This window comes from Hetaerina americana, unplaced genomic scaffold, assembly GCF_022747635.1.
Source record: "Hetaerina americana unplaced genomic scaffold, ioHetAmer1.1.p SCAF_8, whole genome shotgun sequence".
Lineage (NCBI taxonomy): Eukaryota > Metazoa > Arthropoda > Insecta > Odonata > Calopterygidae > Hetaerina > Hetaerina americana.
Window position 1 is genome coordinate 78,837,739 of NW_027287427.1, and position 23,720 is coordinate 78,861,458.

Genomic DNA, 23,720 nt, shown 5'->3' on the forward strand with positions numbered 1-23,720 from the left:
AATTCAAGAAGAGCTGCTACAGTCATCCTTGAACTTTAAGGGATCAAGTGGTTCAAGGAAATTATGAGAAAATCAACATCAAGGAAACGAATGAGGAAGAGAAAGTATGTGAAAAAGAGTAGCTGAAGGCAGGAACTGAGTTACGAGGAGAGAAAACAGAACGAGTGACATCTTTCATCTAACTCGGAAGCGACTTATAAAGGGATGGAAGGAACTTGACGAATACCAATCGCTAGGAGAGATCAAGCTGAGAATGCGTTAACGACGCCGGAGAACTCCAATCCTCAAATTAGTTACGGCCACAAACAAGGAAGGAAGCAGATCGTGAAAGCACTCGTGTTGCAGTAGTTGCTCCCTGAATGGATCAGAGGAGAAGGGGACACCATTTAAAAGGGTGACAGAGAAGATTTAAGTGAGTACGTGAGCTTTCGGCATTAAAGGAATAAAACATTGTTTCATACTAATATCATATTTACACTAAAATTCATATAAACACAAATAACAAGAAATTCGTTATAGTCAGAAGTCTATAAGTGAGTGATTAATGAGATTCTACGCAATAAGTCTACTTTTTACGAATAGCAAAAAACTTTGGGAGGACAAGAACTTAAAGTGATGTTGGAAATCGAAAATATTTGTCATAGATGACGTTATGAAGTAGGCTAATGAGCTCATGATAGAAAAAAAGTAGTTACAGTGACATTTGATATCCGTCTCATATCAAGTTAATGCAACCTTGTATAATATTATTATTGCGTATTTTGACTAATGTCGTATATCTACAATCTTAAATAGACCGAATTGTTAAATTTGAGTTTTTTTTTTATTTCTCACGGCGAGAATTGTGAATGTTGATAGGTAATCGGCTTAATAGCTAGCAAAAAAGGGTGCTCAGGCAAAACGTGAACGACGTCCCATATGTGACTCAAAGGCAGATGGAGATCGCACTCACAACCATTCAGGCTCCGCCGAAGCACCCAAACCCATAGATTGTGTCTGGCTGCGTTCGTTATCAATATCCATCACCGAAGAGGAAACTCATTTTATTCATAGTCCTGTCTTGAATTATGAGTTATTCCACAACCAATTCGACTCGGCTAAACGCCGTAATAAACCACCAAGTTGCTTCTATTATTTTTTTCGTTTCTGTTTCTCGCAACGCCACCGAGAGATCCGAGCCCTAAAAGTTGATTATAACTTGAAATGTGTTCCAATGACAGCCTCGGGGGAAGTGGAGTGAGAATGGCCTCTTAGGCCGAGTCGATCCCTCAAAGAAGGCCTTAAAAAGTGCCAAATATTTCTCCATCCAGCTCCCCGTAGACTAATGCGCCTACTCGGGCGAAAGTTTATTGGCCCTCGGAACATGCTCTCGCGTGATTTAGTGTTTTCCGTCGGAGACTTGCTCGATGGACGTCGTTTAAACAAGGCGATATCCCAGGGCACCCTTTATACACACCGTCTTTAAGGGGTTGAGTTTCCTTCTTGTTTTTCTTTCCAATTAATTCCCTTCAACAGAATCTCTCCCCTCGAGCGAATCCCGATTCGCCTCTTCGGACCCTGCAGATGGTCTCCGGATAAGGGAATGAACCGCCCCTACCTTCACTCTAAAATTTTCAAATTCGATAATTACGAAGGTCATAAGTGTGATGACCGCGGGGCAATTGATTCTTGTTTAAATAAAAGTTTCAAAATTTACAGTGCCAAAGAGATGGCAAATTACTTCGTCAAGTTCATTTTGTGAGCCTCGACATATTAATGGCTGCGGGAAAACTTTTCCACGCGCTGAAACATTTCGTAAGAGCTTTTCTTTCGCACTTCCAATAACCATTTAGCTTCACGAATATCGTTCTCATGTGCCACTGTGCCATGCGGTTGTTCAGCCAACTATATTATTATTATTATTATTATTGTTATTCTAATGCTTACGCTAAGTTTTGGATGGACATAGCCAATATAAGTATGCACAATATTACATTTACATAACTCTCGAAACAATAAAACAACCTGACATCGGACATTTCAGCAAGTTCCTCTTCAATTTCGCGAAGTTCTTTCCTCCCTTCTTCCCTCCCAGACTAAGTCATTTATCGATCCTCTCAGCAGTCAAATACTGTACAAATATATTAAAATAAATGGACCACATATCAATTATATGTATACATATTTCTCAATAAAATAATTGGCTCTGCTATGCGAAGGAAAATATTGTCTCTTGTCTTCATTTCTGGATTAGATCCAATACGATGACGTTAGCCCATGAATTCCAACAGCGGACAACAAAATTTTTAACCCTCTTGTAATGTAAATATTCAAAATAATTATTAAAAATAGGCCTACTTCTCAATGCCACAATATAATGATAGTGTTGGAAGTATTTACGGTATTGAAAACGAGGGAAACGTTTGCCATCAGTTCCCAAAACCTTAAATATTTGAAGAATAACTGCACTTAAAATGTGATGCAGAAATACTTTAATGAAACATGATTTCGTTATTATTAGAAATATGAAATTTTGACGTAGACTAAAGTTGATATATCAGATTTTAATTATAACTTAACAGCTATGGATATATGCAATAAGGAATATGAATGATATATAAAGAATTAGATACATTTCAGCGAAGACCATCTAGTTATGCAACGATCTGTCATGAGGAAAGAAATTTAAAGTGTTTAGCTTAATTAGGTACCATAACTAGCTAAACTTATTGGAGTCCCTTCCAAAACCAATAGATCAAGCAAGCTAATGAAGATTTTTCCTAAGTTAGAGGACTCATGAATTAAAATATGATACCGAGGAATCTATGAAGGCCACTCAGAGATTCCTCACATCTGACTAACCCAATAAGGGAAACATAATTACAAGGGGGGTTTTAATGCTCTTTGTTCCCTCCCACAATCTGTGATCACAACAGGATCAAGGATGATTATCCCAAAGATCATTGTTCATGGTGACCAAAGAGCCTAGTCGCAGTCTGACATTCCCATTACGAACATATCGAAATATAGATAAATGTGCAGTTTTGAAATTTAGGAACAAAGGAAGCGACGAACAGGATAAAAACTACGAAATAGAGGGTTCAGTACTAACTACGGCCAATCAAGTTAAACATTTGGTGGTTGTTCTAACACTACGTATTTCATGGGGAGCACATATCAGGACAATAAGCGGATCAGCTTTAAAGAAACTTGGCTTCATAAAACGGGTGGTGGGGAAATGTAATGAAAAAGTTCAAGAGAGGTGTTATTTTGCTCTAGTTAGACCTCATTTGGAATATGCCGCAAGTATTTGGGATCCTTGGGTGAAAATTTGGCAAAAAGAATTAGATAAAGTCCAGAGAAAATCCGCTAGATTCGTTAAAAATTGTTATGATAAGAACACAAGTGTGACTGGTCTCTTAGGGGAACCACTTGAAGTGCGGAGAGAACAAGCGAGACTTAGACTTTCAGAAAGGTTCAGAACAAACGAGTTTAACGATGGCACTAAAGGAATTACAATGGCCCCACAGTACTTAGGTAGATCAGACCACAAAGATAAAATAAGGGAGATAGATTCCAGGACAGATAGGTACAAATACTCATTCTTTTCCCGAACAATCAGAAATCATAATAGTAAGAAACCGAAGTCACTTTAGAAATATTAAAAACATTGAATTTACAAGTCAGAACAAAATTCGACATTGCAAAGCTGTTAGGTATACTTTCAGGTGCATGAACAGTTTGTAGTTTTAGTTGGTAGTTTGAGTGTTTGCATGTGTGTGGGGTGTAAGTGTTCATGCTTGAATGTATGCCATTTTTTTGTGGAGGTATGAATTTGAGGTACTTGCATGCGGTTTTTTTTCTTTTCTATATTACGGGTGGTGTCCTTACACCCCCCGCCACACGCCCTTGTGGCGGCTTGCGGGGTATTTAGTAGATGTAGATGTAGATATCACCTAACTGCTCATAATCACAACTAAGACCTATGTCATCCCCCGTGATGGCATTCAGGGCAAAACATGAGCGAATAATGGTCTAGATCACAGTATTTCAATCGATGGTGCACGTAGCATCAGTGGTACATGAGGTATTGTTGGGTGTACCCGACTAGGAGGCCGAGAAATTTAAAATATGAATAGAGCCATTCATCTTACGGCAGAGTTTTTTGTGTTTTTTTTCGTCGAACACAAATACGTGAACAGGTTGTATGTATAGTGGTTGACCTGCAATTAAGGCCTACATCAAAGGTCGCTCCCAGCTCTGAGATAAACTAAGCAGTCTCCTGCGCCAAAATAACTCAAATTTTTTCATGTCGACACTCCCAAGAACTTTCGATCCTGGGATATCCCTTAGGAAATCTTTAAGAAAAAGAACCATTAGGGTCCCCCAGGGTTAGGAGAAGACTATAAATACGGGCTTTGGACTGGGCAAACCTCATCCTAGTACGAAAAAACTGGCCTGAAAGATACTTTCAAAGGTTTCAAGGCTGATATTAGGCATTGTTAAATTTCAAAAAAACTGCGGATGATGCCGTGACAGTAAATTCTAACGCAATCATCCGCTAATGTGCATTAAAATTAAATAATTTCTAGTCATTAAAATTCATACCTTTTGATCGGAATTTGAAGCCAAATCCGTCGATGTCTGGCCGAGTACTTCAACCAGTTTCCTAGTATAAGAAGGTGCCTCGTAAGCTTAACTGAATAAAGCACTCGGTCGGATATCTAGGGATCCAGGTTCAAATCCCGGTCAAGGCGAAGGTTTTCTTACATTTTGAAATTGGTGCAATGATTAAAATTATTTGCCCCCGTACAGATTACCCCGCCCCGATACAGATCAGATTATTTTCATCCGCATTATATCCTCCATAATTTTTTATACAGGTTACATTATCTTTAATAAATAACAATCCATGATGAAATGGAAATTTGCACTCCACGAATAAAGGTTGGGAAGCACTGATCGTGGGGATAGTTAGGGTTTCAGTCGAGGGTTTTCCAATTGCGTCCGTAAGCTTGGCGAAGAAAATGTTGGAAGAGCGAGTTTGTCAGATGTCCACGCCTTTTCCTCGGCTTCCGCAGGCTCTTTAAAAGGGCCTACTCCTTCGTCTTTTCTCCCACATCGCTTAGTTGATGAGGGGTGGAATAGGAGGAATGGTTGGTGGTGTTGGTCTTCGCCCGCGGCGGCGACGTCAAGCGAACCCAGCGCGCCACCCCGCGTTGCCTTGATTGATCGCGGGATCGCCATGCCTTCCCCAACCCAAACAAATGCGCACTTCCCATCCCCGAGAACATTCGGTTCTCCTTGATGAATGAGTGACCGGAGCTAAGAGTTTCACCGAACATCCCGCGACCATTTCACCCTTTCGGCGATGTTGAGCTTCTGGACTCATTACGCGAGGGATAAGTTATCGCGGAGCGTGAGGCGAGAGGAGGGTTCGTAAAGCCACCCTCGACTCCTTCCGAAATAAACGCAGCGGGCTTCCTCAACCTTTTTTTCAATTAATCATTAGAGAGAGAGAAAGAGAGAAGTGAATATTGGTTCAATACGCTACTCGCTTTGACACGCACGGCGTAGGGCGTGGGAGCGAGCGTGATGGAAGAGGGGACGGGAGACGAATCCGCGGCCAATCACGCCAACTGACCCGAGTAAGTGGAAAAAAATGCACCGAGTAAATCCGAATGGATTCGTTCCGCGCCACTAGCGAATACAGAGTCATCGGTCGGACTTGTTAGAGGTCATGGTCAGGCTTCCATGCGACGGAGATTGAACGGAAGCACTGGGCAGTAGATATTTGGTTAATAGGGATCACCGACAGCGGTGATGCTTCATAAAGCATTTCGAACTGCAGTTCACGCTTCATGCGAGTCAAATGATACCAGAATATTGGGCAAGATACTCCGAAATATAAAATAATTAATTGGGCAAGATACCCCGACATATTATAAAATAAAACCGTGCACAGTCCACACACAAATGATAAAGCATTACTGACTGATAAGATGAACGTGAATTCAAACATTGTGAGGAAAGAGAACACTTGGAATCAATAATAAAATATTCAATGGTCAATTATTATCTGCTACCACCACTACAGCAATCAAGGTGAAGTTAGGGCCCAAAAGGTGAAGGTAGAGTTCACCTCTAACGCATGCGTTTGAAATGCACATATTCAGGGGTCGAGGGACTAATTTATATTCGGGTCACTCCTGGCCTTTCCCGGGAATTTCCAGTGGCCATTAATGTGTGCAATGCTTGGAATTACGAGATGAGGTTCGTAGATGAGGTTGTGTAAAGGCATTTTCAGGGATCCTGCAGCCAGAAGCTACCCTATGGGTTAGTTCTTGTTATTGTTTTTGATTAAAATAAATAAATCGCATAAAGTTAATGCATGAAGATGCAATCACTACATATTGTTTGTTTATTTATAATGACATCAATATTAATAATTTGAATTCGCATCATTCCCTAACTCATATCAACTTTGGCTCAGAATAAAAATCACGTGCGTTACGTATTTTCTCGTTCAGTTTTTTCGTTGTTGCGTGATTTTCCGAGTTCCATGGCCTAAACCAAAATACGAGTAGGGAATGGAAACTAATTATTTCTGAAATTTTTGTTCGAAGCGATCAAAAGTCATGTTGTGAAGGTGTTTAGAAAAAAAATTATATTACTATTCCGATCAGTTTCCTTGATATAAATTGGCATCATCGGCATTCCATCAGCAGATACATCATCCGTATTTCTGGCAAGGTCCATAATTACTTTCGCAGGGTAACTGGACGGGATTTGAAATCATGCGGTCATCATCGGCTAGAATTTACATCAATTAAGTACGTTTATTAATCAATAAACCAATTATGTGACGCCTTTGCTTTATTCATAAAATACTTAATGCCTTTCCCAAGTATTGGATACCAATTTTATTCAAATTATTAAATTTAATTACAGGTAAAACGTTTTCATGTCAAATATTTACGACAAATACCCACTTTATAACTTATACATCTATTATGCAATCTATTCGATCGAATACTACCTACAAATGAGGTTTTACTGTCATGGTATAACCGATAGAAATTTCTCCACCATAAATCAAACTTGTATTTAGCCTCAACTACTCCTGAGGGATTATATGGAGCAGGTACATTTCAATTCGCCTCCTAGAATGAAAGGATATTAAGTCGTAAAAATATGAGGCGAGAAATATAAAATATTTTACGCGTGCATTCTTCTCCTTTTAACGGGATGAGTCCATAAAGATATTGCCGGCGTCATAATTAGACGTGACATCGACTCGTTATACTCCGGCATTCTTCACCCAATCCCTATCCACTCAACGGGGTAAGGGCTTCTGATTGTGACGCCGAATTTTATTGTACACGTGCCATTTTAAAACCCCCTGGTCCTGCCGTTCATATACCCATTCCAGTCCCCCAATTCCTCCCCTACGGAGCCATCTTCCTTAATGGTGTAACGAACTTTTGAACGAGGGCTTTCCCCAACCGAAGCACACCCGTTTAATGCTTTAATTCTTTGACAAAATTTCACTGCTATTTTTATGGCATCTGCAGGTGTGCGCACACGAAACGATGACGCGTGTGAGAATAAGGTGGTTAGTGGTCACTCCGCGAATCAAACACGCAAAACGTATGACGACACTTCAATTCAGTTGTTTCATTAGAATTATAATTACACATCTCAAGAATTAAATTGAAAATGTTGAGTGAATTGAGCGGAGAAATTGAGTCAAATTTCAATTGATCTTGACCTTCTAGAGAAAATAAGGCTAGTAAACGCACAAACTGAAACTATTGTTAAAGTGAAATATTCATTGGAGAAAATGACCTCAAATTGAAAGCAGAGAGCTGGTTGCGGAAGAAATTCAACCTGGAATCATTGGTACAAGATCCGCTTCTCCAAAAGCATAGTTATAGAGATTGGTTAATCAAACAATCGTGCACTGTGTTAGCAGACAGATGTTGGTCCATTGCGATGGAATTTCATTGAGTAAACTTTTTCATCAGGAGTAATTTTATTCGTTCAGACATCCACAGACATGTAGGTATTTTATTTCCGGAGATGGATTTGGGCTTTGCTATAATAAAAGCGGCAGCCGATTTCATTATTCAATGATATGAATTCATTAGCAAAGGAAAGAATACTTACGATTTTGCCCGCCCTTCTATTTTGCTAAGGTGTTCTCATTTTGCATGGCTAGGCTAAAATTATTCCTTTACTTCTCGCCTCGGGTTCATCGGAGTAAATCCGATGCCACGGTTTTATATTTTACGACAAAGGTGCTTCAATCATTTAAGTGGAAAATATGAACAGCCCCTCAGTTCATTCCATGTGGATGAGAAACGAATTCGATTGATGGTTCATTAAAATAAGCTTTAAAGTCACCAGTGACTCATAAATATGAGCGACAAATCGGGAATGAATACCATTTGCAATCATTCGAGGAAGCACGCGGTCAAACAAAAGTGGGTGGGGAACACTCAGATTCAATGCGCATGACGATCATTATATGGCTCTTTTTAAATTCAGCGGTAATAAACTTCAAAGAGACCGCAAGAAAAAGATTTCAGCACAGTTTTCGTTCCGTGACTGCTCAGCCGGAGAAAATAGCCTGTGCTAAGTAATTCAAACACAACGCTCATACTCGTTTCGGAATCTATAATGAAACTCTCCTCTTCTAGACGTGAACCATTTGTAAAATTGGAAAGATTTCTCGAAAGAAGGTAATCTTTTAATCGAATATCAGAGCCTCATAAGTTTTTCAAGGAATGAAAATGAAATATGTAGTACATATTTTGCAGCAGAGTTGAGACTTTTGCTTGCTATTAACAACGTACTACAAACTTTGGTACTTTTGGAGCGCCTCGTCGTTTTTTTTTAAATACTACGTAGAGTTGGTTCGATGGTGATAACTCGTGATTGAGGAGCACAAATACTTCCTCAATCTATAAGCGCCATGGATTACTTCACGAAATGTTTATTTCCTCACAGAAAGGGACGAAATTTACCAAAACACGAGGTAACGAATAATTCCCTCCCCAGTCTGAAAAAAATACCCCCAAGCTTCTGCTCTCTCATTCTTCCCGCGTCCCGTCCCTTCATTTTCCTCCGCTCAGGGATTTAATCGTCCCGAAGGGCCATCCATAAATTGCGCCTTAAAATCTTATTAAGAGCAATAACATTTCCCTCGCTCCAACCCTTCCCTGACCCTTTTCCCCGGACCACTTAAACATTTCCCCTTGCAGAGAGAGTCCTCCTCACCGCCCCGCCTCGTCAGTGCATAGTCCCCCGCGTCCCCTCGAACTACCGAGAGACCAAATTGGCCACCCTACCGTTCACCTCAGAGCCCTTCTCCGACCCCACCCCCTACTCCCCCATCGCCTTTTTACCTGACTAATGTCAGCTCGGCTCTTAATTTGTACCTTAGGCCCCCTCTCCCCCTTTCAACCTCCGAGCCCGCCTCCCTTCTCATCCTACCCCTACAGCAGCCCTAAATATTAACTCTATCCTTCATCCTCTCTTGCCCTCCCCTCTCAATCTCCGTCTCTCCAAATGTTTTTTTTCTTCTCATCTCCCTCACTCCAACGGACCGCATCGTCCGTAATTGGCTTTATTCCTTCCATCTCCTCCTCATCCACCTCTCCCCCCTTCTTCCCCTGAAAACCTCGCCTTAGTCTCGGCATACAATGAAAAACATTGCGCTTTCGCCCCCTTCCTCCCGCCTCCTCCCTTCCCAACCCGTCACTGCCTTTCTCTCTCCGTCCGCGTGCATTCGCTTCCCACCCCCCTCCTTGCCCACGGCTCGCGTCGGGATCCTCCCACCGCCTCCCCTCGCGGATGATGCTTACTCATCTCTCTCCTCCCCAAATGCTCACCCGTGTTTGTCCATACTCTATCCACCCTCTCTCCACCGCGCTTAAGAGAAAAGCGCTGCCTTCCCCTCTCCAATTCAACACCTCCCCTTTCACTCTCGGATTATCCCAACGAAAATTACCGAGACCACGGCGAACGTAAATCCCTGATTCATTTGACGTTCGTACGTACAGGATCCAATGCGATTAAGGGTGGTGTACTCCTTTTCGTGGCCTGGAACTATTTCTGTCTATTACTAATAGGGGATACCTTTGAGTTGTTTTTCAAGGTTGACAATTAAAGAAACGATTCCAATTCACTTTGACAAAATTACCTGATAGGAATCATGCGCTGGAGTATGTTGCCGAAGTATAGTGTGGGTTTCTCGGAAACCCCCAATAACGGTTCTCTCCGAAGGAGTACCCCCCAGCACAACAGACAATGCATGGTGACGTAGTGCGGGTTTTTCGGAAACCAAGACAATACAATGTCCGCTACCCAATTCCCTTGTTGCTACAATGTAGCAACTATTTAGCTACTTTGAAGTCATCCCTCTCCCGAAGGCGCGATGCTCTATAAAGCGAGACGCTCCTGGAGCAGGGCCCTCATTCCTTACCCCTTTCTCACCCAATACCATGCCCCTGAGTCCGTCGGTCGAGCATACGACCACACCAGAGACCAGCCTTGCACTGAACCTTTCCCGGCGTCCCGTGTCGCCTCGGAGTCCATCAGTCGAGCATACGACCACACCAGAGATGCCCAGCCTTACCACGCTTGCTCGTCCCTAGTCCCTGGTGCCTGAATCCCATAGCTTGAAAAGGGTTAAATAAAGACTCTTAAACCAAATAATACTGTCTCATTCTGTGCTACGCTCACACCAATGATGTCGCGACCGCCAACCACGCGGCAGAAGGTCAACGAATGAAAAATAGAATAACACATTTAGATTCCATTTTATTTGATATTTTGATGGTTTAATACCCTACAAACTTCGGTTTGGGTGTGTGGCTGAGAGTGAATACACACCACACTAATTTTGACCCGAATATGACCCTACCGCGCTCGGACGATGTCATTCTGATCCCTTATTTTAAGTGGCCACTGGTCACTCAGTACTTCTATTTGCAATAGTATTGCCAGGAATCTTAAGAAAATGTCCCTTATTGTACATTGATACCCATAGTTTTGAACGCATTCATTCAGTACAGGTGGCTTCCTTACTGCCTCAAAAGCGTTATTTCACGCACAATGTCTTAGCCCGTTGTGGGAACTACACCCTTCCATCAACTTAGTCGTTATGATGATGACTCTAAGCTATTCGCCTACGAAGACCACACACATCTGATCAAATCTTAATGCCCTCCTGTTTTGGGCTTCCATATCACTAGTTAAAAAAGAAACAATTGCGAATAAATAAATTGGAAGAGACTGGAAATAGTTGCATGTCCATTGATGGGTTGAGTGCTGTCTGCTATAACTTGGCGACTACTTGATTCTTTGAAGGTGAATGACGACCTGCCCTTTTTTATGTATTTCTCTCATTGCTTAGGGAAGTAAAAAAAACCCTTTGATTTCTATTATAATTAGTTTCTCTGTCACATAATGAGATCAAACCTTTCGCTCGTTATAATTTGTTTTCCAATTATTTCCTTCCAGTTGATACACACAAGTGCATATTGGTAACATTTATGGTAGCACTTCTACATTATGTTTTTTTTCATTGCCTCATTATAGAAACTCTATTTCACTCTATTTTCTCCGAACCATAGTTCGAAAATGTCTAATTCTCTTCCATGATGATGACTTTTCGTCGGCGAATTGAGATGACTAGAATTGGGGTTCGCTCGCTAGGAGAGAATCGTAGGAAATGATTCAGGCTCGACCTGCCTTGAGCTATAGCCGAAGAAAAACGGAATATCACGGCGCTTTGGAAATAGGGAGATGTAATTACGACCAAGCGCCTCAGGATATTCCTAAGAATCATTTCGCTACGAATAAAACCTCTACACATCAGAGACCACACACCATAACACGTGACGCTCTTGGGCCAGAGCGTCAGTGTGAGTGTTGGAAAGATCGACATTGAACTGCATCCTAATCCGGAAAAGATAATCCTTCTCCATATTACGCCAACATCTACATGATACTCCGCAAGCCGCCGCAAGGGCGTGTGGCGGGGGGTGTTAGGTAACCACCCGTAAAAAAGGAAAATTACCACGTACAAAATCGACATATACATGCAAAACTACACCCACAACGGCGTACAAACTCATGCAAAAATCCCTTCATCCAACACTCATGCACATATATACCATAAGCCATCAAACAATTGCACCCCAGGATGCAGCACGAAAGTAATCCAACTACGCGCAAGTCAGAACATAACAAGCAAGAAGGCGAAATTCCACTACCACATGAACATGCAACATAAAACGCTCTCCTCCCCAAGGACAAAGGTAGGGAGTGTGACCCGATGCTGCAGGTAGCGGGAGGGTCCCCCGCAGAGTGACCTACTGGCCTTAAACTTTAGTTATAAATCAACGAGGGAAATTGCTTAAATATATATTAGAAATTGCTCAATGATTCATGATTTTCGGTGATGTGAGAATGGCTATAGAGACGATCAAGGAATATTCCTTTTAAAAGTCAAGTTGACCAGATATTCCTACAATATCCAATTATTCTCTTGAATTTTAAGAGACAGTTCAAAAGAAAGCAGAAGTGAATAAAGGGCGAAAACGATTAATTCCCGTTCTTCCTAACTCTTTCCGACATTCAGCTGACAAATGCGGTTCCCACGTCACCTTAACTTCTGCATTTCAATTTAATATTAGTGAAATCTGAAAGTTTGCAAAAATTGTAAATCTGGGATATTTTGCAGAGAAAATGTTCGTTATTCAGGCTTAATCTTTCATTAAGGTGCTACCAAATCCCAGAAATCAACCCGAATGTTATTTTGGTAGGTGAAGGAAGAGCTCACTTCTGCCAAAGCCTAGATACTGTGCGTGAAATCCACGCACCAATAGGGTAGGCGAGCCAGTTGCTTTCCTTACGCCTCCTGTAGTTTCCTAGGAGGGTCTGATAAACCTGTGCGAAATATCACAATTTGGGTGAAGCTGAGAATACACAGAGGTGATAACTGGAATCAAACGCATGTCCTCCGGTTAGTAACTCAGCGCTCTTCCCACACGATTATCATACCCCTTCAGTTCAACCATTTCATTAGTTTTCCCTGATTTTCTTTGATCAGATATATTTATATTTACCCTAAATTTGATATATGTCCACTTTTCGTGGTTTATTTTTTAACCAACAAAGGATGAGTAGTTAATATTATATCAGCAAACCATTTTTCAATTTTTTATTGCCAGCATAAAAATCCAATTACGGCTACGTCAAATCTGTACTTTAGAAAAGTAATTTTACCTACCTCCAATAGCCTTCCTGCCTATTTTCCTTACAAAGGCGATAGTTTGAATGGTGGTGGGGTGAGTAGGTATTCAATTATCACCCTTATCTCAACTTCATAGCTCACAAAACGTCCCAAATCTTTCCCTGCAGCCTTATTTCCTGCTGTCCTAAATTTATCCTTGTTCAAATGAGAAGAGGTGGCCACTCATTCACCGAAGGAGGTGCACCCATAGTAACCTCTCCCCTGCCCCAATTCTTCACGATCCACTCCAACCATCATTTTAGGGGCCAATTAAAGGTCTCTTGAGACCCAATGAAGGGCCTCTGAGAACCGCCAATTCAGTCCTCAGAAGGCCTAACTGCCTCCCGGTCGAGCCTTTGATCGTCCTCCGCGGAATTTGCTTCAAGGGCCCCCATCATTCATTTCGGTCCAAGGACTCGTATCAATCTATAATCCAAGCACTGTTATTTCACCCAAGCTATGAGTTTTGCTTTGCCTAGATCTATTCTTGAATTTTTTTTAGTAGTCCATCGATATTCTTAAGCGGTTAGAAGTATACTCAGAAAAAATGTGGGACATTTGACACGACCAAGGTTGGTTAGGCACGTCTTAAAGTCAAAAATAAATTCTCATCAGCCAATGTAAAATCCATTTTAGGAGTTATTATAGGCAATCGAGTGTATCGTATTTACAATGGAAATAATACCTCAAATCCCTGGTATGACAGATATCATAGCAGAACAAATAAAATCTCCTCTCTATTCGGAAGTGAGGGTGGATGGAAGAATAAGTAAATCAATGTCAGAAAGAGAAATAGATAGATGCCTGTCCATTCGTTTCTTAAGAGCTGAAGTAGTGAATAAAAATTATTTTAAAAACCAAAAAGTACAACATTCCAAATTCTGGTAATCATAATTAGAAGATATTACGTTAACAGCCAATGTTTTCTCACGTGGAGAGCACTGAGGTGATATTCGGTCAGAGAAATCAAAACAGAGCTATTATTCCAACATTTTTCTTTTCGTCACACCTGAGAGTGCAACAAAGCGTCTCTGATTTTATAGCGCCACGATCGAATGTTTTCCTCATAATCCTCAATAGCCTCGAGGAGAAGGTGATGAAAAATTACTACATGATATCTCATTTTTATTATCGACTTGGGTAAAAGGGAATCTTTCCAGTTGATTATCTTAAAACCAGGCTTATGGAGCATGAAAATTTCTCGAAGCCATTAAAAAGTAATTTTCATCCAAAAATGTGTCATCAGCAATAATATCATTTCTCTCTTTCATAATTACTAACGTTATATTTAGGTTTGCCTAAAGTTCGCCAGAGCTGCTAAATGGTAAATAAATCAAGGTCCATCAGTTAAAACAAAAAAGCATTTGAATATCTCTCCAAGTACTTCTTTTAGAATTTAATTTTATCATACTATTTATTCTATTTTTGGAGTAACTAGGGTTCTTCCCCTTCCTATGGACTCCTTATATATGTAGATTGAAATGTTATTAAGGGAATTTAAATCGAATAAGGCCGTAAAGGAAGATAACATTCCCGCGGAACTACTTCAAAGTCCAGGAAAAGGTGGGAGAAAGAGTTTTTATTGACTAATTCGTAGGATTTATTAGGGGAGGATTTGGCCGGAAGAAGTCAAATCAGTGTTAGCTCCTCTTCCAAAAAATTTCTCCTATTCTCAATATGAGACGATAACAGAACAATAAGTTTGATTTCGTGCGGTGCTAAAGTTGTTCTCAGAATCATCAATAAAGAGAATGGACATCAGGACGCATGAATCCTCAGGGGACGATCAATTCGTGTTCAAGAAAGGGAGAAGTACGCCTGATGTCATCCCAATGATGAGAAACTGGGAAATTGAAATTTAATTGGGAAAAACTAATGAGTATATTGCTGATAATAAGAATTAAATTAAAAGACAGGACACCTATCTACAACCCATACATGTCACAGAGTGTTCAGGTGCGAGTAGAGTATGGAGAGTCTGGATGGTCAGTGTTATAAAAAGGGTATGACAGGGATGTCCATTATCACCTGAAGATAAAAGCATCTAAAAAGAAAATAACTTTAATTGAAGATAAGTCGAGAATAAATTGAACAAGTGGTCGATGTATATTTTTCACAGTATATATATATATATATATATATATATATATATATATATATATATATATATATATATATATATATATATATATATATATGTATATATATATATATATACATATATATATATATATATACATACATATATATATATATATATATATATATATATATATATATATATTCACATATGTATATTTATATTTATGCTTACATTGTTTCATTTCATATTCGCGACTCCTTGCGATTCCTTTGCTAAGAATTAACGCTAAAGATAAAGTCGAAAATTGGTCTTTATGACGCCCCCTTCAAGAAAATATCCTTCATTTTTTTCAATCAAGTTAGCTATGCGTGATAATCCACTGAGAATAAAAGGCGCGGCTTCATCACGTGCCTATCCTTGATTAACCTCGCTTCGTTGGTGAGAGTTGATAACACGCCCGGCAAGGAATTTCATCTATCCACTCGTGCCAAAACATCAATGCATCAGACCTATCGCTTTTGGCCTTTTCAAATATGGGCGTGAAGGAAGAGGGGGGCGGTGTCGAGGCTGAACTCTGGGGCGGCCTCGCCTAGGACGTTCTAGGTCGTCTCTTAAATATAGCGGCAATCTGACGCCATGGGCGAACCATTTCTCTTGCCGGTGTCTGGGCTCACAGTGAACGCTGCTACCTACTCAGGAGGAGTCACTCCGAATTAAATCTAACCCGACTCCATTATTGATTTTCCATTGATTGCCAATCTGTGAAAGTTTTCATCGATAGTCTCAATCAATCCTAGCAGAATTTCTCCTCACGTAAACCTGCTTTAATTAGTCATGATCTAAGAAGTTATAAGCATAAACTCAAAGATAAAAAATCTAATTATTTACATAATTATTATTCCTAGAGTTCATGATGCTCAACGATTGCATTAAGATAGTAGGGAACTATTAGATTCAATATGATTAAGCAATTTAAGCACGAGTCAAGAGGAAATCTTTTCGTGTCTAGTTAGAAAAACATTTACCGCGTGGGAAATTTATAGACCTGATTATGATTTATGATAAACCAAAAATGGCTATTTAATAGCTTGTTTACTTTCATTTCATGCAATGAAATGAAAGTAAACAAGCTTACATTAGATATTACTACTAATGATTAACTTTCGACCAATGATCTTGGGCGACCTTACAATTTCTGCAGCGCGCACTCAGATGAAACATTCGCTGTCATGCAATAGGTTCTATTTTTCAACTGGGCTTTGTATCTGAGTTACATGCACGGTAAGAAGTGCAGTAATGGACAGAGTGTAAGCTTAGAAAAAATTCCAGACTATATCTGATAAGCAACTTTTTGATATACGTGCAGTTTTACCAAAATTTTACTCATTTCGAATAAATGCACTCAAAATTAAGAAACTACAACCGGAAACAAAATTGAAAAGACGGTAAAGATTAATGCGAAAAGGAGATTATATCACTGAGAGTAATACGAAATACGCATAAAAATATGCGAGCTTAAGAAAAACCAACAACATATTAGTTTATTAGTAAATTTGCATGAAGGACGGAAATTCTATTTCGACCCAAGAAATAAGCTTTTGGGAAATAAATTGAAATTTTATTTAATTGGATTCTAAAATATTTGTTTCACTGGTTGATTGGATGATTTACTTTCACAAACTAATCCAAAATACGTATCGTACTCAAAACTCTTAACTAAAAGACTGAAGATAATCGGATTATAAGCAGGATAAAATAGATTGTTTTCCTTGACTGGCCTATCACCAAGAGTGTCAGGAGAGGAGGTAGAATGTAAATGGCATAAAATTGCAATGACTGGAATGCTGATAGACAGAAAGCCCGCGAGAGAGCTCCGCAGCCTTTATGTCGTTCCTCACTATAACAACGGTGTAAAGCCGATCTCCGAAAGCAATGCCGCATCTTCCCTCGAGAGCTTCTAGTTTTATCGGTATTTTGAGGGAATCGTATACGTAAAATCACTTCCACCGATGCCAACGCCCTCGATATGTAAAAGCTCCTCTGTTTGCCTCTGTTCGGAATCAACGATAATTTCCTTTTATGGATCGATTCTTTTTTAGAATGAAATCTTATCGCTTTCGTCGAGCCTTTGAAACGAATGACCCCACCCAAACCCTTTCCTCTCATTTTCTCCCGAAGTTATGGAGTCCACTTTTTTATTGAGTTCAAAAATACCTATTCTCTGAGTATTGTGTTAATTGGCTATTCCCTTTCAACCGCCAGGGAAGGCGTTCCCGCGGCGATAAAAATTTTCTCCGTTTTTAACCCTGAAACATTCTTTGACACCTATCTCCCTCGGATATCTACGCGGACCAGTGCGATGGTCGATGGAAGTCCCCATCCCTAAGAGTCCAATCTGTTTAATGGCTCCCTGCCCATCATTTCCGATCTCTGTGAACCATTCGGTTTAACATTCCCCTAATCAGGTATTTCGCCTCTTATGAAAAACCACGGGAGCCTGCCACCACTTCCCCACGACCGTTGGCAGTCGTAAAAACCGGGATGGACCATGGTGGAACGGCCTTCCGCGTCCACTCCGACCCCCCTCTCCCCCCTTGCAGCTCGCCGCCGCCCGGTTCCCTCTCTCCCACATCCTCCCATCTTGTTATTTTTCCCCCTTCCGAGATTTTTCGGCCATCCAATTTGCATACGCATTTCCCATGGCGAGCGGCCCCGAAGACGTGAACCTCCACTCCGAAAATGGAGTCTCCCTCCTGCCACTTAAATGGAATTAATTCCCATCCCTTTCTTCTTTCCTTCTCCTGCGGGTCCTTCCCGTGGCGCAGACGGGACTCTGTGGGAGTCCGCCCTTGGGACGCCGGCCGGGGTGCGCCCCTCGCCGCGCACACCCGTGCCTTTCGCCAACATGCTTCGCCATCATCACGGAACGTGGCGACACAAGAACGCACGCAACCTATCGGAGGCCTTCTGAAGGCTCCCGGGATCCGGTAGTGCTGAGCTCGGTCGTTCCTACTAATTAGAGCGTTAATTATCTTTTACTGCCGGTTCCTCCCTTTAAATTTAATTTCCGAGGGAAGCCCCTCTGTCGATATGGGGAACTTTCAACTTTTTCTGTGCCATCGGCATTTAAGCTTGAACACGCTTCTCCATTAATGTTTAGTGTTAGGAATGGTGAATTCTCTTAAGGTAATTTTTCACTTTCATTAAATTTATTTCCGTCATTACATCTGGATGCGTAGTTCAGGAAGTGTTTATTCGTCGCGCTCATAATTTGCCATAGAATGATTTTTTTAATTATGCATGCTTTTTTTCACCGGAATAAAGTCCAACAATATCCTCGTTAAATGCAACGACTATTTTGTTGAACATTTATTTTCAAGTATGGCCTGAAGCATTGATGATATTTGTTGGTCGATCAATCTATCTTATCCCTGTATTGATAGCCATTCAAAGATAAAGTCGGCTATGAAATATTGAGTAAAAGCTGACCTTCTAACCCAGAGGACCCGGCTCGAGCCTCGATCGTTGATCAGTGGCCCGATCCCCACGAAACCTAGAGGTAAAATAAATGTGTCGGAAAGTAAAAATATTTTCTTCTTTTACTGTGTTATTAACACTATGCATAATGATCCGCACACTATTCATGCACTTTCTATTTAAAATTACGTTATGTACATAATAATTTGTAGATATTTCAGGTACTAAGCAATAAAAAATCACATACTTGATATTTGTTGAAAGGTTTTAAGTTGTTGATTTAAAATTTGTAGACACAGTTTACCTTACCATTAAAACGCGTGAAAATGTACCGATGAAAATGGGCCACTTCTTTTCAAATGATAACTCTAGATTTTTATAATAATTATCAGGAATATTGAAAGCAAAAAAGGGTTATGTTGAGAGTAGAAAGACCTAAAATTCAAATTCCAGAGAAAATTTACCATAAAATTTCATCTTTCTAGGATAACCACATACTTTTCAACGAAGTACATCTGCATGGCAAATAGTAAAATCCTAAAAGAAGTCCATAGAAGTATCCATGAATTACAATACGAAAAACAGCAGATAACACTCCTTTATTTTTCACTTTCCTAGCGTTTTCCAATCAAATGGAAAGTACAATCAAAAGCTTAGAGAATCGATTCGAGCCAGCAGTCCCTGAGTTAGACTTGATGTATATGATATACAACTGTCGAAATTAATCTTTTTGGGACAAGGAAATGTATGAGCCAAATGGAATACTTCAATTTTCCCATTTATTTATGCCTTAAATATCCCCATTATTTATCTCTCATACAAATTCTATTATATTTTCATTCACCTTCTTGTTTTGCACGTTCACCTCAAAAAACCATCGATCACTCATTTTCACGGCTTTTGCTGCGTCTTTCTCCACCGCATTCTTCTTTCCATCTCATAATTTACTTCGCCAATGCTTTGAAACATGCGATACGTTCCTCTTCAACCTTTTTAGCACCATGAAGACCACCTCACTCTTTTAGTCATGCTTATCGAACAAATGCTATCATGAAGCGCGAGTAATGGGGCTCATTAATCAATTTTAAGATGTTAAACCAAAGTTGAGGGATGCATGGAATATTTTCCTTAAGGATATCCGCTCAGCAGCCAGCCGCCTCACATAGTAAGTAATCTTAAAAAATCGCATTCCACTACGATAATATTCGGAAATCTTAAATCTTTCAATGTATGTCGGGCCAAAATGAAAAAAAACGCAAAGAGATCCCCATTAGCGTATTTTTTCTGTTCTAATTCAAAATGACAAAATATTTAAAGCTTTTAGATATGATTTTTCTGAGATTCAAATGAAGAAAGTAGGTAAGTATTCGCTCTATATTATTTTATAAGTATTTTGTTTACAAGTCGACAAGAGTGGACGCAAGATATAACAGTGGCCTCACCGATAACTATCGGGGAAAAAGCAGCGGGAAGTTGAAAGACTCTATCCCTTCGAAACCCTTCTTGAAGAGTTACCCTTGTTTTTACCCCACTAAATTCTCATAGCTAAAATTTCATGCATGGGTCGTAACGCCTAATGAAAACCGAAGCAACTGTAAATATTCCAGTCCCAACCAAACGTCTGGTACTTGGTTACTCAAGGCTTCAGTCATAAGCGAATAAAGCCTTCACTAGTTCAATAGTTTCAGCCTCAACTTTGTGGAAGTTCATTTTAATAAATGAAAAAGAAACACTTTGTTCCAATCCACCAATTTATAATAAATGAAAAAGAAACACTTTGTTCCAATCCACCAATTTATTACAGGTACGACTAGTTTCGACGCTACGGCGGGGGTACCTGAGGATGACGCCGTAGCGTCGAAACTAGTCGTACCTGTAATAAATTGGTGGATTGGAACAAAGTGTTTCTTTTTCATTTATTATAAATTGGTGGATTGGAACAAAGTGTTTCTTTTTCATTTATTAAAGCCTTCACTATCAAACTAGGATTTAACAGCATCGATAAAATTTGTACATGAAATTCCAACGGATTTGACGAGTGTTTTTACCTGAGGGTACGGGTGTTTTTCCATTTACAATTATTGGAATGGAATAGGGTTTCTACCCAGGAATCCATTACTATTATTATAGTAACCCTCCATCAAAGAAAAAAGTACACTAAACTTCGACGCTTAGGAATGCATCAGGGTCCTGAATCCTCTTTCGGTTCCAAACTAATTATTACGACTCCATATACGTACAACAAATTATACCAGACTATTTCCAATTTAACTAATCTGGCCACTAGATCTTTCCTCGCAATTCGCGACCGCAACAAAACCAAAAGTTTTGTCAGCTAACATTTCTGTGACAAGCAACGCATTGAATGTAAATCAATAAGCTAGAGACCATCACTCCATATCACTCGCCTGCGTAGTGATTCGTGAGACGCCACATGGATTTTTGTACCTTATATAGAACTAATTCCGTCATAAAATACAACAGGACAAATGCAATTGAACTGACACTAGACTGGATGGTAGATGAACGCTCTTTCAAACGAATATGTTAAATTCTTGGGCTTGGGATGTCGTTTCCCAGCTTTTTATCCCCGCAGACAGAGGCTCAAGGTTTTCCATTCATTCATATATTTTTTTAATCCCTTCCTTCTTCGTCCTTTTCAAAAGACGACCGACGTCAGCCACCACTTCACTGCTGGCCTGCATTCCTTACGGCGAGTCATTAACCCACTCCAGCGCTCATTTTCCCCTTCACCCTCCCCCCGTTCTCTCGTTCACTCACTCCCCTCTCATGCATTCAAACCATTCCCTATTCTGATCTACACACGATCTATTACGGCCTCTACATTTTTCTCCTCTTCAACGCCACTGCTTCCGACGTCTTTCGGCTGCATTAACAACGATTGCGTTGTCTAGGTAGGCTGGATTGGTGAATGCCGAGGTAAATGCCACTACGTTTTCTCCCCTAATTTAATTGAGGGATCCCCGATAGCACATTTCTCCAGCTCAGTGAGCATGGAGGCGTGTTTAGTTACCTGTATCGTAGCAAAAACTGTTGAACTAGATTTACCTAGCGATCGAGATTACTCCGTGCCACGTGGAGGTCAGCAAGAGAACTGCACCATGCAATGAAATCATCAGGATTATTAGTACCACCCCACATCACTAGATCTCTCCTGTTTCATTGATTATGATATATTGGTGAGTACTTAAGTTTTTACGGATGAATTTTTTTATGGGCGCTAAATCTAACTTAAGATCTTTCAAGTGTATTTAAGGTTTTAACGTCTGATTAACATAAAATATATTTAAAATTTTCAAAGGAAAAAGTATTTCATATTCCTAACAGTTATAAATAAATGAAAGGTCTAACTTTGTAGTTCCACACGAACGTTCGTGTGGAACTAAAAAGTTAGTCCTTTCATTTATTTATAATGAATCGGTTCCATAAAGTTACGCCAGAAACCATCAATTATCCTAACAGTTACTTAACGTAGCAGTCTAAATTTTATTAAGATTATAATGGAGGTACAAGAACTTTTACGCACGATTTTCTCTATCCTAATCATTAATTTGTAAGAGTTTCGCAACGTTAATATTGCTTGATTTGCAAGTTACTTGAAAATGTAAGACATTTTAAATTAATTTCCTTCACAACATGTACTACTAATAGTTCTTAATTGTACACAGCACGCATTTATATTCATTTTAAAACTAATCACACTGTTTTAAAGTATCTCGCGTGAATGTTCTGATGACTAAATCTTCTCTAAGCGCAGTGCATTTCAAGGGAAATCAATAACTTGCTATTTGAAATGTAATGAAATAATTGACTTTGTAATTACACACACTTGGTGTAATTCCACACACAAGTGTGTGGAATTACAAAGTCAATTATTTCATTACATTTCAATATGTTATGCAAATTCCACAAAGTTACGCCTGAGACAACAAACTTGCTATTTAATTACATGAAGGCTTACAGATATTCCAGGAGAGGTAATTTAATTATTCTCCAATGTATTTATGAAGCCTTTGTTGGATGAGATGGATCTTTTATTTTAGTTCCATTCTCCAGGAGCCACTTCCTCCCAAGAAGTTCGAATAATTTGATAAATTTCATTTTCTTCTCTCTTTAACAAATCAATAATTAAATTCGGGACGCCACACGACTTCACTCGGCTAACAGGTTGCTCTCCGGATTATTCATGTCCAAATATAATGCGCATCAATGTAGTTTTCCCTATCTGACATTCCAATGTGGTTTTCCAAATCCTTTTGTAAAGTTTTCTTCATTTTCCTGAATTGAAATGGAATATGGAATGAGTTACACTCTTAGATACGTACCTGCACTCAAATAGTATTATGAATTGGACATTTACCTCGTTGCTTAATCATTATTATTATCACTACTATTACTACAGGTAATATAACGGTTGAGGTATGTTCTGGATGGACACAAACTACCAAAAGGTACAGCGACAAATTCCTCTCCTAATAAAACACAGCCCAACATCCTACTCTGCAATATGCACCTTTTTAATTCCGTACACTTCCTTCCTCCCTGTATTTCATCCAACATCCCTATCCTATGTCTGCCCCTTCCTTGCTCGTCTAACATTCTCCCCTCTATCACAGTCTTCAATAAACCAAATTTCAGTTGAATAGAAATCATGTTATGACAGAGGCATTTTCCTTTAATTCTGCCTTCGCGGGTGTATGATACTAATTTATATTAAATGCGGAATTCAATCTTCTTCTACTCTGTTTTCCAAGACTAATTTCCCATAGCTTATCCTTCAAGCTCTTCTTCGGATAGGGCTTTGCACTCTCCTTGGATCAACACTCATTCCTATTATCGTACAATTATATTATT